This window comes from Neophocaena asiaeorientalis, unplaced genomic scaffold (assembly GCF_003031525.2).
Source record: "Neophocaena asiaeorientalis asiaeorientalis breed wild unplaced genomic scaffold, Neophocaena_asiaeorientalis_V1.1 scaffold5, whole genome shotgun sequence".
Lineage (NCBI taxonomy): Eukaryota > Metazoa > Chordata > Mammalia > Artiodactyla > Phocoenidae > Neophocaena > Neophocaena asiaeorientalis.
Window position 1 is genome coordinate 8,291,010 of NW_020174698.1, and position 15,244 is coordinate 8,306,253.

A 15,244-nucleotide genomic window follows, 5' to 3' on the forward strand; every position below is an offset into this window, starting at 1 on the left:
TAATCTCTCATGATCCTTTGTATTTCTGCAATGTCAGTTTTTACTTCTCCTTTTTCATTTCTAATTCTATTGATTTGAGTCTTCTCCGTTTTGTTTTTTTTTTTTTGATGAGTCTGGCTAATGGTTTATTAATTTTGATTATCTTCTCAAAGAACCAGCTTTTAGTTTTATTGATCTTTGCTATTGTTTCCTTCATTTCTTTTTCATTTATTTCTGATCTGAGTTTTATGATTTCTTTCCTTCCGCTAACTTTGGGGTTATTTTTCTGTTGTTGTTGTTCTTTCTCTAATTGCTGTAGGTGTAAGGTTAGGTTGTTTATTTGAGATTCTTCTTGTTTCTTGAGCTAGGATTGTTTTGCTATAAACTTTCTGTTAGAACTGCTTTTGCTGAATCCTGTAGGTTTTGGGTCATCATGTTTTCATTGTCATTTGTTTCTAGGTATTTTTTGTTTTCCTCTTTGATTTCTTCAGTGATCTGTAGGTTATTAAGTAGTGTATTGTTTAGCCTCCATATGGTTGTATTCTTTACAGATTTTTTCCTGTAATTGATATCTAGCCTCAGAGTGTTGTGGTTGGAAAAGATACTTGATACGATTTCAATTTTCTTAAATTTACCAAGGCTTGATTTGTAACCCAAGATATGATCTATCCAGGGGACTGTTCCATGAGCACTTGAGAAGAAAGTATATTATGTTGTTTTTGGATGGAATGTCCTATAAATATCAGTTAAGTCCATAGTGTTTAATATATCATTTAAAGCTTATATTTCCTTACTTGTTTTCATTTTGGATGATCTGTCCATTGGTGAAAGTGGGGTGTTAGAGTCCCCTTCTATGATTGTGTTACTGTCAATTTCCCCTTTTTTGGCTCTTAGCATTTGCCTTATGTATTGAGGTGCTCCTATGTTGGTTGCATAAATATTTACAATTGTTATATCTTCTTCTTGGATTGACCCCTTCATCATTATGCAGTGTCCTTCTTTGTCTCTTGTAATAGTCTTTATTTTAAAGTCTATTTTGTTTGATATGAGAATTGCTACTCCCACTTTCTTTTGATTTCATTTGCATGGAATATCTTTTTCCCATCCCTCATTTTCGGTCTATATGTGTTGCTAGGTCTGAAGTGGGTGTCTTTTAGACAGCATTTTTAATGCATATCATAAGGATAGAGTCTTATTTTTCTATCCATTCAGCCCATCTATGTCTTTTGGTTGGAGAATTTAATACATTTACATTTAAGGTAATTATTGATGTGTATGTTCCTATTACCATTTTCTTAATTTTGGGGGGGTTGTTGTTGTAGGTCTTTTCCTTCTCTTTTGTTTCCCGCCTAAAGAAGTTCCTTTAGCATTTGTGTAAAGCTGGTTTGGTGGTGCTGAATTCTCTTAGCTTTTGCTTCTCTGGTAAGGTTTTAATTTCTCCATTGAATCTGAATGAGATCCTTGCTGAGTAGAGTAATCTTGGTTGTTTTTTCCTTTCATTGCTTTAAATACGTCCTGCCACTGCCTTCTGGCTTGCAGAGTTTCTGCTGAAAGATCAGCTGTTAACCTTATGGGGATCCCCTTGTATGCTATTTGTTGCTTTTCTCTTGCTGCTTTTATTTTTTTTCCCTGTATTTAATTTTTGATAGTTTGATTAATATGTGTCTTGGCATGTTTCTCCTTGGATTTGTCCTGCATGGGACTGTCTGCCCTTCCTGGACTTGATTGACTATTTCCTTTCCCATGTTAGGGAAGTTTTCAACTATAATCTCTTCAAATATTTTCTCAGACCCTTTCTTTTACTCTTCTTCTTCTGGGACCCTTATAATTTGCATGTTGGTGCATTTAGTTCTGTCCCAGAGGTCTCTGAGACTGTTCTCAACTCTTTTCATTCTTTTTTCTTTATTCTGCTCTCCAGTAGTTATTTCCACTATTTTATCTTTCAGGTCATTTATCCGTTCTTCTGCCTCAGTTGTTCTGCTATTGATTCCTTCTAGAGAATTTTTCGTTTCATTTATTTTGTTGTTCATCACTGTTCGTTTGCTCTTTAGTTCTTCTAGGTCCTTTGTAAACATTTCTTATATTTTCTCCATTCTATTTCCAAGATTTTGGATCATCTTTATTATCATTACTCTGAATTCTTTTTCAGGTAGACTGACTCTTTCCTCTTCATTTGTTAGGTCTGGTGGGTTTTTACCTTGCTCCTTCATGTGCTGTGTATGTCTCTGTCTTCTCATTTTGCTTAACTTACTGTGTTTGGGGTCTCCTTGTCACAGGCTGGAGCTTTGTAGTTCCTGTTGTTTTTGTTGTCTACCCCCAGTGGCTAAGGTTGGTTTAGTGGGTTGTGTAGGCTTCGTGGAAGAGGGGAGTAGTGCCTGTGTTCTGGTGGATGAGGCTGGATATTGTCTTTCTGTTGGTTAGGTCCGCGTCCGGTGGTGTGTTTTCGGGTGTCTGTGACCTTATTGTGATTTTAGGTAGCCTGTCTGCTAATAGGTGGGGTTGTGTTCCTGTCTTGCTAGTTGTTTGGCATAGGGTGTCCTGCACTGGAGCTTGTCGATCATTAAGTGGAGCTGGGTTTAAGCGTTAAGATGGAGATCTCTGGGAGAGCTTTCACCGTTTGATATGGAGCTGGGAGGTCTCTGGTGGAACAATGTTCTGAACTCGGCTCTCCCACCTGAGAGGCACAGGCCTGACAGGCCTGACACCCAGCCAGAGCACCAAGACCCTGTCAGCCACATGGCTCAGAAGAAAAGGTGAAAAAAAAGAAAGAAACAAAAAAATAAAATAAAGTTATGAAAGTAAAAAATAGGGGCTTCCCTGGTGGCTCAGTGGTTGAGAGTCCACCTGCCGATGCAGGGGACACGGGTTCGTGCCCTGGTACGGGAAGATCCCACATGCCGTGGAGTGGCTGGGCCCGTGAGCCATGGCCGCTGAGCCTGCGCGTCTGGAGCCTGTGCTCCGCAACGGGAGAGGCCACAACAGTGAGAGGCCCACGTACCACCACAAAAAAAAAAAAATTATTAAAAATTAAAAAAATTTTAATGTGATGAAAGAAAGAAAGAAAGAAAAAGAAAGAGCAATCAAACGAAAAAACTCCACCAATGATAAGAAGCACTAAAAAGTATACTAAAAAAAAGGCAACAGAACCCTAGGACAAATGGTAAAAGCAAAGCTACACAGACAAAATCACACACAGAAGCATACACATACATATTCATAAAAAGAGAAAAAGGAAAAAAAAAGTATATCGTTGCTCTCGAAGTCCACCGCTTCGATTTTTGGATGATTCGTTGTCTATTCATGTATTCCACAGATTCGGGGTACATCAAGTTGATTGTGGAGATTAAATCTGCTGCTCCTGAGGCTGCTGGGAGAGATTTCCCTTTCTCTTCTTTGTTCACAGAGCTCCTGGGGTTCAGCTTTGGATTTGGCCCTGCCTCTGCGTGTAGATTGCCTGAAGGTGTCTGTTCCCGCCGAGGCAGAATGGGGTTAAAGGAGCAGCTGATTTGGGGGCTCTGGCTCACTCAGACCCGGAGGAGGGAGGGGAACAGAATGTGGGGCGAGCTTGTGACGGCAGAGGCTGGCGTGATGTTGCACTAGCCTGATGTGCACCGTGCGTTCTCCCAGGGAAGTTGTCCCTGGATCATGGGACCCTCGCAGTGGCAGGCTGCACAGGCTCCCAGCAGGGGAGGTGTGGATAGTGACCTGTGCTTCCACACAGGCTTCTAGGTGGCTGCACCAGTAGCCTTAGCGTCTCATGCCCGTCTCTGGGGTCCATGCTGATAGCCGCGGCTTGCACCTGTCTCTGGAGTTCGTTTAGGCGGCGCTCTGAATCCCCTCTCCTCACGCACCCCTAAACAATGGTCTCTTGCCTCTTAGGCAGTTCCAGACATTTTCCCGGACCCCCTCCCGGCTAGCTGTGGCACATTCACCCCGTTCAGGCTGTGTTCATGCAGCCAACCCCAGTCCTCTCCCTGGGATCTGACCTCTGAAGCCTGAGCCTCAGCTCCCAGCCCTCACCCAGCGGGTGAGCAGACAAGCCTCTCGGGCTGGTGAGTGCCGGTCGGCACTGATCCTCTGTGCGGGAATCTCTGCGCTTTGCTCTCTACACCCCTGTGGCTGCGTTCTCCTCAGTGTCTCCAAAGCTTCCCGCCACCTGCAGTCTCCGCCCGCGAAGGGCCCTCATAGTGTGTGACAACCTTTCCTCCTTCACAGCTCCGTCCCACTGGTGCAGGTCCCGTCCCTGTTCTTTTGTCTCTGTTTATTCTTTTTTCTTTTGCCCTACCCAGGTATGGGGGGAGTTTCTTGCCTTTTGGGAAGTCTGAGGTCTTCTGCCAGCATTCAGTAGGAGTTCTGTAGGGGTTGTTCCACATGTAGATGTATTTCTGATGTATTTGTGGGGTGGAAGTAGATCTCCACATCTTGCTCTTCTGTCATCTTGAAGTTCTCCCCCTAAAAATATTAGGAAATTTTAATAGAAAATACCTTCATCAACTATCTTGCATAAAGTATGATAAATAGGTTCCTTTTTTATTTTTACAATTTAAGGGGATTTCATTTTTTTCAAGTCCATTATAAAACACACTGAAACATTTGCCTAACCATGTAGACTGGCTCAAGGCGGTCCATGCTCTAAAACTAATTGTTGAATAACTTTTCAAATATAAGGAGAGGAATTCTTCAGGATTCCCATCAAGATGAATCACCTTTTACTTATTTCTGCCTTATGTGTCATCATATATAGGACTTAATGCAGATCTGGGACATACTCAATTAGAATAATAAAAGATATTTCACAAAGGAATAAAGTTGAAATAATATTCAGAAATCTGTAATAGAATATTTAAAAAGTAAGATTTTTATTGTGGAAAATATTAGCACCAGCCCCCCCCTCGGCATCTGTTGAGTATATAGAGGTTTATTGATTTTTTTCTGGACAATCTCAGACCTTCAAATAGTGGACATAAAATATACAGCAGTTCCTTAAAAGTTTTTAAGGTAGGAATATTCATAAAGCAAATTTGGACATGAATTTTATATTCACTAGTTTATTTGCTAACTTTAAAATGATTATATTTATTTTTCTAGTAATTAAATTTGTCCTTGTTCCTTTATCTTAAAAGAGATCATGAATCTTCAGTTGTAATATAGGCTCAGTTTGTCCCAGGTGGAAGTTAAGGAGTTCATTATTCTTATCTCTGTCAATTTCCTAATTTACAAATGAGCTGAAGCAATTAATTCTTGCAAGTCTCCTGTATTAATTATAGTGTTAGGCAGGTTTCCTTGTGGTTTTGTAATTCTTTTTGTCACATTTTCACTCTGCTTACTATCTCAGCTTGATACTTGTTGACATGCTGATTCATGTTTTAGTGTACTAGAAGGGTTTTATTCATCTGGAGGAATGAGTGTAAAGAGGTCACACCTTATCATCACACTGGCATTTCTAGTGTGTGTCGAGCATATATCTCCTTTTAATTTAATTTCTGAAAAATGTACAGGGATTTCTGCAGCTAAGCTGTACAAATCGATAAAATTTGTAATCAAGGCTGTCTAATCTCTAAACCTGATATAAAACTTCACAACTATTGATTACATGTGAAGGTTCTGCAAGCTGTTAATCATGCAAGAAAGCATAGAATAAATGGTGGCTTCAGAAAAGGAAATGGACAAATAATCATCACCCCTGCAGTCCTTATCTGTCTTTCTGTTCCCCTGAAGCATGTTACCAGACTTTCATTTTATGAAATCAAATGATGTATTAAAGTGTGTTAACAGCCATTATCACTTTGAAAATTTGTATTACTCTAGCTTTTTTCTATTATAATTTAGAAATTTTCTCATCTTTCTTCAGAAAAGTGATCCAAAGCAAATTAGTTTATTTTGTAAGTTTCCAGAAGGAATGAAAGAAGGACCTAAGTTGGTGTATTAAAATCATAATCTTTGCTGGGAGTGAAATGAGCCATACATACTTGGAATATCCTTATAATGTAATTGTTGTAGTTTATTTTGGGCAGTATTGGCGGGTCTTCATGCCATAAGATAGCCTCACTTAAAATGGGCCCTCCTAACCTCTCATTTACTAATATACTTTATAATAATTTCCGAGTTTGAATTGACTGGCTTGACTCATTCAAGGACAGATGTAAGGTGTTTACAAAGGAGTTACGTAGTTGAGGAAAACATGTACTATTTCTGCATCTAAGTAGTATTAGAGGGATTTGGATAAAAATGTATATGCAAATGTATTTTTCTGTTAGAGCTATCCACTCAAAAGTAAGGAAATTTAGATTATATTGCCAATTCACTTTATATATACCTGTAAACTTATATTGATATAAAAATTAAAATATTTTAATAAATGTTGTGTTGCAGCGATGGATTAGGGTGCTAGAAAATGACTCTAAAGTATTATAGCTTTGAATAAAGTATTGACATGTCTTATACCTCATAGAATTATTAGTCCAATATTTAATATCTTAGTATCTGTGGGAGCATAGTGAAGAAATGAACCTGCCCTCAAACAGCATACAGGAAATAAAGACAGAAATATATTCATTTAAAGTAGTTTTTTAAATCTTATACTGCCACAATATTTGGCACATGCGAGGCCCTTAATAAATGTTTACTTTAATACTAAAAGAATACTAAATAAGCATGTAGTGGCTCAGCACAACTCATTATTAGAGAAATAAAATTTGTAAAGTACCGTTCTATGGAGGGATCACTGACATAATCTTCACAAAAATATTAAGGTAATTTACCAAGTGAAGAGATTAGGGATAGGGATTATATCAAAATGCTGAACAATTACTAACCACAAAATCTCATCTGTGGCAGAAAGCCTCTGATGATCTTGTCTGGATCACAGATCTGCTGGTGGACTGGCAATTGGCTGGTCTAGATTACCTTTGCTGGCACGACGAGGTGACTAACTCAGCTCTGTTCCACATGCATTTCTTAGTCCAGAAGAGATGGTGGAGGTGTAAGAGCAAGAGGGGCTCACAGGACTTTCTGAGATACAGGCTGAAAGCACACCGCCACTTTTGCTTCATTCTGTTGACCAAAGCAAGTCATGAGGCAAGCCCCAAATCAAACGATGGGGAAATAAACCCCACTTCTTTGGTGTGAAGGGTTGTAAAATCACATGACCAACAGTGTGGATACAAAGAGAGGTGAAGAATTGGAGCCATCACAGAATTGAGTTCTTAAGTTCTATTTTCATTAGCTCTTGAACATAAAACATATTAAAATTAGTTGCTTTATTGTTCAGAAAATGAAGTTTCCAAGCATATACTATGGGCCAACCACTTTGCTTGGCATACAAAATATTTACCTCAATTTTTAGTACAGCCTAAGAAGTGTGTCATTTATCTTCTTTTTAGGGGTGGAGAAGGCATTGAAAATTCCCTCTAGAGTTTTGTCATTGCTGTATACAGCTCCTCTCCAGTCATCTTATTTTATACACTGTATATTATGAAGTAGTTTTTTCCATATTACTTTTTTAGGGTAATATACAGCTCACTGTACGTTTTTGTATGTGATTAATGCTGTTGCTAAACATTTTTATGAAAAATAAAGTTTGTTTTTACACTAGGAGTAGATTATTCTCTTCTTTTTTCCTTCAATAAATTTTTTAAAATGCCTTTTCTCTTTCTATTTTATGTTTTATCCAAGTATAGGTGGTTAGCTATACAAAATGTTTTATTTTTTGCATTGTTTAAAGTATAACATATAAGCAGAATATGCAGTATGAGAGATGAATTGAAGTAGATTGATTGTAATTACATGGTTCTTCCAACAGAGTCTGGTATTATTAGATAAAAATTTCAGTGAAAAACATTAAAGGGCCCCTAAATTTTCAACTCCCCATGTTTTGAGAATTAGGTTTAATAAGACATTCAATAAGATTTATCTATTGGAAAAATAGTTCCTTTTGTCTTTTTTTTCCACGTCACTTTGGTAGTAAGTTCTTTTGAAAATCAGTTTCCTTAGCATTATTGTAGAGAGTATGCAAATGTTATTAGAATTATCTGATGAACTTCAGTCAGATTCTTGAGAGCAGTGAAGATGACATATTTTGGTTTAATTTGATGATGTGCTTAGTATTGTTCTGATGGTACTGGGTAAATATTTCTGTGACTCTGCAGGAGAGCTGAGTGAGCCATGCACCCCCTGTCATTCTATATCCCCTGAGGGCAAACATGTCATTTCAACAACACAGCCAGAAAGCCGAAAGAGCTGACAGTTGGTTTGTGGTTATTCCTGGACCTGTGGCTCCCTCATATTACAGTGCTAATCAAGTCACCTCACCAACTTATCATTAACTCAATTTGACCCGTGGGAGCAGAGATGAAATCTTTCTGGCAAGACAAATGAAGCTCTAAGACTGAAAAGATGTGCAGTGTAAAACCTTGATTATCCTCAGTCATTACCGTGAGGAAGAGAATAAAAATACAAAGCATCAATAGAGAAAAGTAAAGACAACGTCTTCCAAAGCACTTCAGTTTTTTCCTCCCCCAAGGTATGCCAATGTTTTCTTCCTTTTTAAAAAAAAAAAAAAATTCAACTTTGTTCAGAAATTTCATCTCAATTATTTTTTATTTTACACCAACAACTATTTTCTCTAACAGTCAGGAAGTTCACTTTCCTTGTGTTTGTTTTGATAAATGGAATGGAAATTGTGCTTTGCAGTCAGCTTCTAAGATTTCTGATGAAAAGGCAGCCAGGAGCAAGAAGCTCCCTGTCATGCTTCAGTGTCCTTAGTTTGTGACATCTTTGACAACATCTTCCTTTTCTTCTTGGCATGAGCTTTGGGACATCTTCTATTTCTCTCTGACTGACAGCTGGATAATAAGTTTTATCATTAAAAACTGATTCTAGGGAAATGTGATCCCTGCCCTCGATTCTCTTGTAGCTGCTAAAGCTTTTGTTTTCACAACTCTTTCAGAGTAACCGAGATTATCACTAGAGAAGGACCTGGATATTGACCTGTCGTGTCATGTGTTGTTTAACAAATGCCCAAAATTGAATTTCCTTTTATCTGTTATCTAGAACCACTTATTAAATCATCTTGCTGTTGAGAGGTGACTCAAAGTCAACAGGTCCTGTTTACTCATGTTGCCTTAATTTTTCTTAATCTTCAGAGGATTATTAAGTAGTTCTTCATTTTATCCTATCAAGTTGTGTTAAATATTTGACACAAAAACTATTACAAGCATAAATCCCATGCTTGATCTGTTTAGAATTTAAGTAAGGGCAGTGATACGTTATTTCTTTATTTATCTGCTAATTGTATATTACTGGTCATAGATTTGATATGTAACTTTTCTGCTATTTCTTTTTATTTCTTCTTGATTTCATGTGGCTTTTCTCACTGTAACAACTAGGAAATAGGTGAACAATAAAAGGAAAAATGGAATGGGAAAAATGGAATGATCAACTTTTGGCAGAAAAATAAAGAAAACCATTGTCTCCTGAAGTCACACTCCTTCTTGGCCCCTTATTCTCCCCTAACACATTGCAACCTTTGGATTTTTCCACTTCCAGTGTCTGCACACTTGACAAAACCTCCAAATTAATTTTTCTAAAGTAGTTAATTAATTGTGTTAATTTCCTGCTCAGTTACTTTCCATTGGCTCTTAGATCAAGTTACCTCTTATCATGACATCCAAAGTTTTTCCAATCTTTTCCCAACCCATTTTTCCTATATAACCTCCTATTAGATAACTTGTACAGCAACCAAGTGGGATTACATATTTTTTCCAATTGTATTTGTATTTATTCATCTTGTTTCCTCTGCATTTTTATTATTTATCCAAATTATGTCTATAGATCTTCCTGCCTTACCCATTGAGACCAAATGCAAATAGCTCTTCCATTCGACAGGTGGAAGTTGTTTCTCTCTTGAATTCCTATAGTATTTTATTCCATTCATATACCATTTATATCATACTGCTTTAATTTTTTTTCTTAGCTTATCATCTTTACTGAATAAATGTTAAGCTCCTTGAGGTCTATTATTGTTTTATTCACTTTAGAATCCTCCACAATGTCTGGTATCATACACTTTATATAATAGGCAATCTATTTTTGTTTCACAATAGATGGATTACTTGTTCAAAATATTTTAATATGATCCTCTGCTGCATGAAGGTCACTCCCTTGCTATATTTATTCCCAAGTTTCTGCCAGAATTTTGCCCCACGACTTTTTCCAATTCCTTGTTTCTCTCCCAAATTTCCTTTTACTAGAAAAGCAAAATGAGACAGAAGGAAAGAGAACTGTTTTATTAAACACATGTATGGAATACCTAACAAAAATTTGAAAATGGAAAGTAAAAAATTGGGAAGAAGAAAGAACGTTTAGTAAATTTCAAACCACCTGACAAGTAGTGCATTGATGAATGTGATCCCCATTGTTTTATCATCATTGTGGTGACCTATGTTGTTATAAATACTGTTTACTGTGACGCCTCTATGTGCCATTCACCACACTAGGTCATTTCTTTAAATTATTTAATCCTTAAAACAGCACTTAAGCCCAGCTTTATATAACATAGTGAGTCCTGAGCAATATCCTTCTACTTCCGTTTATTCTACAAAAGTTAATTATTCCAATTTTAAAAGTTTAAATTTTTACTTATGCATTCATATCTCAGAAATACAACACAGTTATTGGTGAGGCATAAGACTAATGGATCAGGTTGAGGAATTTAGGTAATTTTCTTGTCGAATTCTCTGATAGAATTTTCTTTGAATGGATCTCATAGTAGTAGAACAGTCTCAAGTCCCTGCTGTTTATATCCTGATTTTTAAAAATCTATGTATACGTGGTTGTCAGCCCATGTCAGAGCTAACAGACTTCAGAGGTGTTGCCTAGCAGAGTGCCTATTGTATGCGTGTATGTATATGTATGTGCTTATATATGTATATGTGAATATATACATAGATGTACATGCATGGATACATATATGTGATTATAACATATATGTAAATACAGCTGAGAATATCCAACCTCAATAAAAACTGGAAAAAATAAAGCACATGTCAATTAAATAACTGTAATTAGACAGTGACTTCCTCTGAATTACTACAGATGCCTTAGAGCTCAAAATAATTGAATTTTGACTTTAGATGTGTTTCTGCATACGTGTGTGTGTGTGTTTACTTTGTTGTATGTTGGTTTCTGAATATTGCCCTAGATGGCAGTAAGATTATATTTTAAGTCACTATTTTAGTAATAACAATTCATTTTGCAGCATTTCTTCAAGCCATTGTGAAAAATATAGATTTTATATACCATATTGACCTCGTAGAAAGATTCTTTGCCTATTAAAAAGCTATTTCTTTGTTTTTTTACCAGTTAATAAAGTGTTGGCAACTGATATTATGATTGTGGTTTATGCACATATGTATAGGATTTCTAAAGCTACCTTTTCCAGATTTTAAATTAGAGTTTTAAAGTCTAATTTATATTAGTGTCAAAGCTAGCAGCATTTAAATACACCAAAACAATTCTCACTCAAAGTGAACTCTATGTATTTTTTTACATACTACCAATACATAATAAATATATCTTTTGTCAACTCTTAAAAATGAATAATTGAGGATGTAGAGCTATTGTGTCTTTCACAGTGTCTGGGTATGCTTTTATTTTACTTTTTTTTTTTTTTAATTTCAAATACAAGAATAAAAAGAGTGAGGGTAGTGAGTTACTTCTGCTTTTGACAGCAAGTCCCTCAGTATGCACACATTTACATCTCTTCTGGCTCTTCCAAGCCTAGAGAAACACCAAGTTCCTCCAAACTTTGACTTGCTCTAGGGCTATTCAGAATGTCAAGCAGTTCTAATAGGCAGTCAGCTAGCTGCAGCAGCTGAGCAGAAATTGAATAGCACATATATTCCCTATTTTCAGTGCTCCATAAAAGGGTTGAATAAAGGAAGCCGAAAGGCAAAAGAAATTGGATATAATGAGATTAGTTAGGAGAAGAAAATTTCTATTTATTTTTATAATTATTTAACTTTATAAATTGAGAAATTTTTAAAATTATTTTATTATTAGTTTGGGAGAAAATGTAAATATGTAGTCAGTAATTTGACAGGCAAATTGTAGAGTCTTTTAGTACATGAAGTGTTAAGTAGGTTTTTTTTCTTTACCATTTTGCATTCCCACTTTTTTTCCACATTCATATGTACACTTTTTTTATCTCTTTTTTTTAAAAGAGGCCTCTAAATTTGCTGTTCAGAAATATAGTCCTTCTGTGATGACTAAAGTCATGTGTAAACTTTAAACCATTCCTATGAATATCCACTTTTTTGTTGTTTTTTGTTCTGTTTTTTGGTGTTTTATTGGTCTTGTAGTTTCTACTCATTGCCAAAGTTACTAAGGTAAAATTTTCCTCCACTCCTACCAATGAAGTTGTGTCATACATCTGTAAAACAGATTCTTTTTAAATCGTTATTTCATTTTATTTATTTATTTATTTAATTTGCGGTACACAGGCCTCTCGCTGTTGTGGCCTCTGCCGTTGCGGAGCACAGGCTCCGGACGCGCAGGCTCAGCGGCCATGGCTCACGGGCCCAGCCGCTCTGCAGCATGTGGGATCTTCCTGGACTGGGGCACAAACCTGTGTCCCCTGCATCAGCAGGCGGGCTCTCAACCACTGCACCACCAGGGAAGCCCTCATTTTATTTTTTAATACATTATACCCCCTTTACTTATGTCTTTGACCCCTCATCCCCTGCTTCTGGCAACTGCCAATCTGTTCTCTCTAACTGATCTATGATCTTGGTTTTTTGGTTATTTTTTGTTTTTGTTTTTAAGACCCCACACATAAGAGAGATTATATGGTATTGTCTTTCTCTGTCTGATTTATTTCATTTAGCATAATACTGTGGAAGTCTATCCATGTTGCTGCAAATGTCAAGATTTTGCTGTTTTTCATGGCTTAATAATACTCCGTGGTATATATGCATAGATATGTATATGTAAACACATTTTCTTTACTCATTCATCCCTTGATGGACACTTGTGTTGTTTCCTTGTAAATAGTGCTGCAGTGAACATGTGGGTGCATATATCTTTTCAGTTAGTGTTTTTATTTTCTGCAGATAAATACCCCAAAGTGGAATTGCTGAATCATATGGTAGTTCTGTTTTTAATTGAGGAACCTTAATACTGTTTTCCATAGTGGCTGCACCAATTTATATTCCCAACAGTGAACAAGGGATCCCTTTTCTCCACATCCTCACCAACACTTGTTATTTTTTGTCTTTTTGATGACAGCCATTTTGAGAGGTGTGAGGCAATATCTTGTACTTTTCGTTTGCATTTCCCTGATGATTACTGACGTTGAACATCTTTTCATGTACCTGTTGACCATCTGTATGTCTTGTTTGGGAAAATGTCTATTTGGATCTTGTGCCCATTTTCTAATCAGCTTATTTGGGATTTTTTCTATTGAGTTGTAGGAGTTCTTTATATATTTTGGATATTAACTACTTATCAGATATATGATTTGCAAATATTTTCTTCCATTCAGTAAGTTACCTTTTCATTTTGTTGATGGTTTCCTTTGCTGTGCAGAAGCTTTTTAGTATGATGTAGTCCCATTTATTTATTTTTGCTTTTGTTGCCTTTGCTTTTAGTGTCAGATTCAAAAAAATCATGGCCTAGACCTGTGTCAAGGAGCTTACCACCTTTTTGTTTTTCAGGAGTTTTATGGTTTCAGGTCTTACTTTCAGGTCTTTAATCCATTTTGAGTTAATTTTTGTATATGGTGTAAGACAGTGGTTGTGTTTCACTCTTTTGCATATGACTGTCCAGTTTTCCCAACACCATTAAATGAAGAGATAGTTCTTTCCCCATTGTATATTCTTGACTCCTTTGTCATAAGTTAATTGACCAGATACGTGTGCATTTATTTCTGCGCTCTCTATTCTGTTCCATTCATCTTTGTGTCTGTTTTAGTACAAATATCATATCGTTTTAATTATTTTAACTTTGTAATATAGTTTGAAATCAGAGAGCGTGATACCTCCAGCTTTGTTCTTTTTTCTCAAGATCACTTTGGCTATTTGGAGTTTTTTTGTGGTTTCATACAAATTTTAGGATTATTTGTTTTATTTCTTCAAAAAAATGCCATTGGAACTTTGATCGGGATTGCACTGGATCTGTAGATTGCTTTCAGTAGTATGGCCATTTTAACAATATTGATTTTTCCAATCCATGAGCGCTGAGTATCTTTCATTTGTGTCTTCTTCAATTTCTTTATGCTTTTCTTAGTCTTTTAAAGTTGTATTAGTATGCAGGGTAAGTGCAAATTGAATAGTGGTATAAAATGAAAAGATGTATGAAAGAGAATGATCACTCAGAAAAAGAGAAGTTTATAAAGGAATAAGATGTCAGGTTCAAAATGAAGGGTGTATGAAAACAGGTATATGACTACTAGACCTAAAAAAAATTAAAGCAGAGGGATAAATATTTATTGGTGTTTTCTCTTATTGTTGTATGGGATATTTGCATTCATATGCATCAGGTATTTTCTGGAGAAATTTCTCAATCTAGACACTTTTAGAACAACATATGGACTAACTGCAATGTGGCCACTCAGTTGTATCTGATTGCTACCTAACAGGCAGCAAAGTCACAATTTATCTGGGAAGTTTTTGGATGATCCTGCCTGTAAGTGCCTGGCCAGTTTGTGGGCAGTGATGCCAAAGACTGTGTTTTTAGTCTAACTAGACGGAAAGGAAAATGTCATCATCTCACTCTTGTGCCTGGCGGGGAAAATGATAACATAGTGCTAGACATATAAAGAGATTTTTTAAAATGATTAAAAGACCACATCTTTCTTCCAGCCTACTTAACACTAAACATAAGTGGTAAAATAGGGGGACTAGATATTGTAAACAATCAGAAGATCAGACAGAATTTAAAACCAAACTTTGGATTCTACCAAAGATTAATTTGCATATATATATATTTTTTTTTAATAGTTTTGAGGTTTTAAATTAAATGGCCACAGGAGTGTACTTCAGATTTCACATTAAATATATTGAACTGGAATCCCAATTTGGGTTTGCCATCTGTGTGCCATGCTGATTATTTTTACACAACTAAGATTTTAATCTCAAAAACGAAAATTTATAAAAACACCCATATTGGGCTTTTTGTATTACTTATTTTTCTTCATTTTTCCCTACTGATTTCTATTTTTCATGAGCACTAACAATCCCTAGTGAGTTAATGGAGGCACCAACAAGGC

At 36.3% G+C, this 15,244-nt stretch overlaps 1 protein-coding gene across 2 annotated transcripts in view; it reads left to right on the forward strand.

Moving 5' to 3' along the window:
* The window catches only part of PTPRK (protein tyrosine phosphatase receptor type K), a 564,516-nt gene that overhangs the window by 429,212 nt on the left and 120,060 nt on the right, over nucleotides 1–15,244 (forward strand). The gene's annotated exons all lie outside the window — the stretch shown is intronic.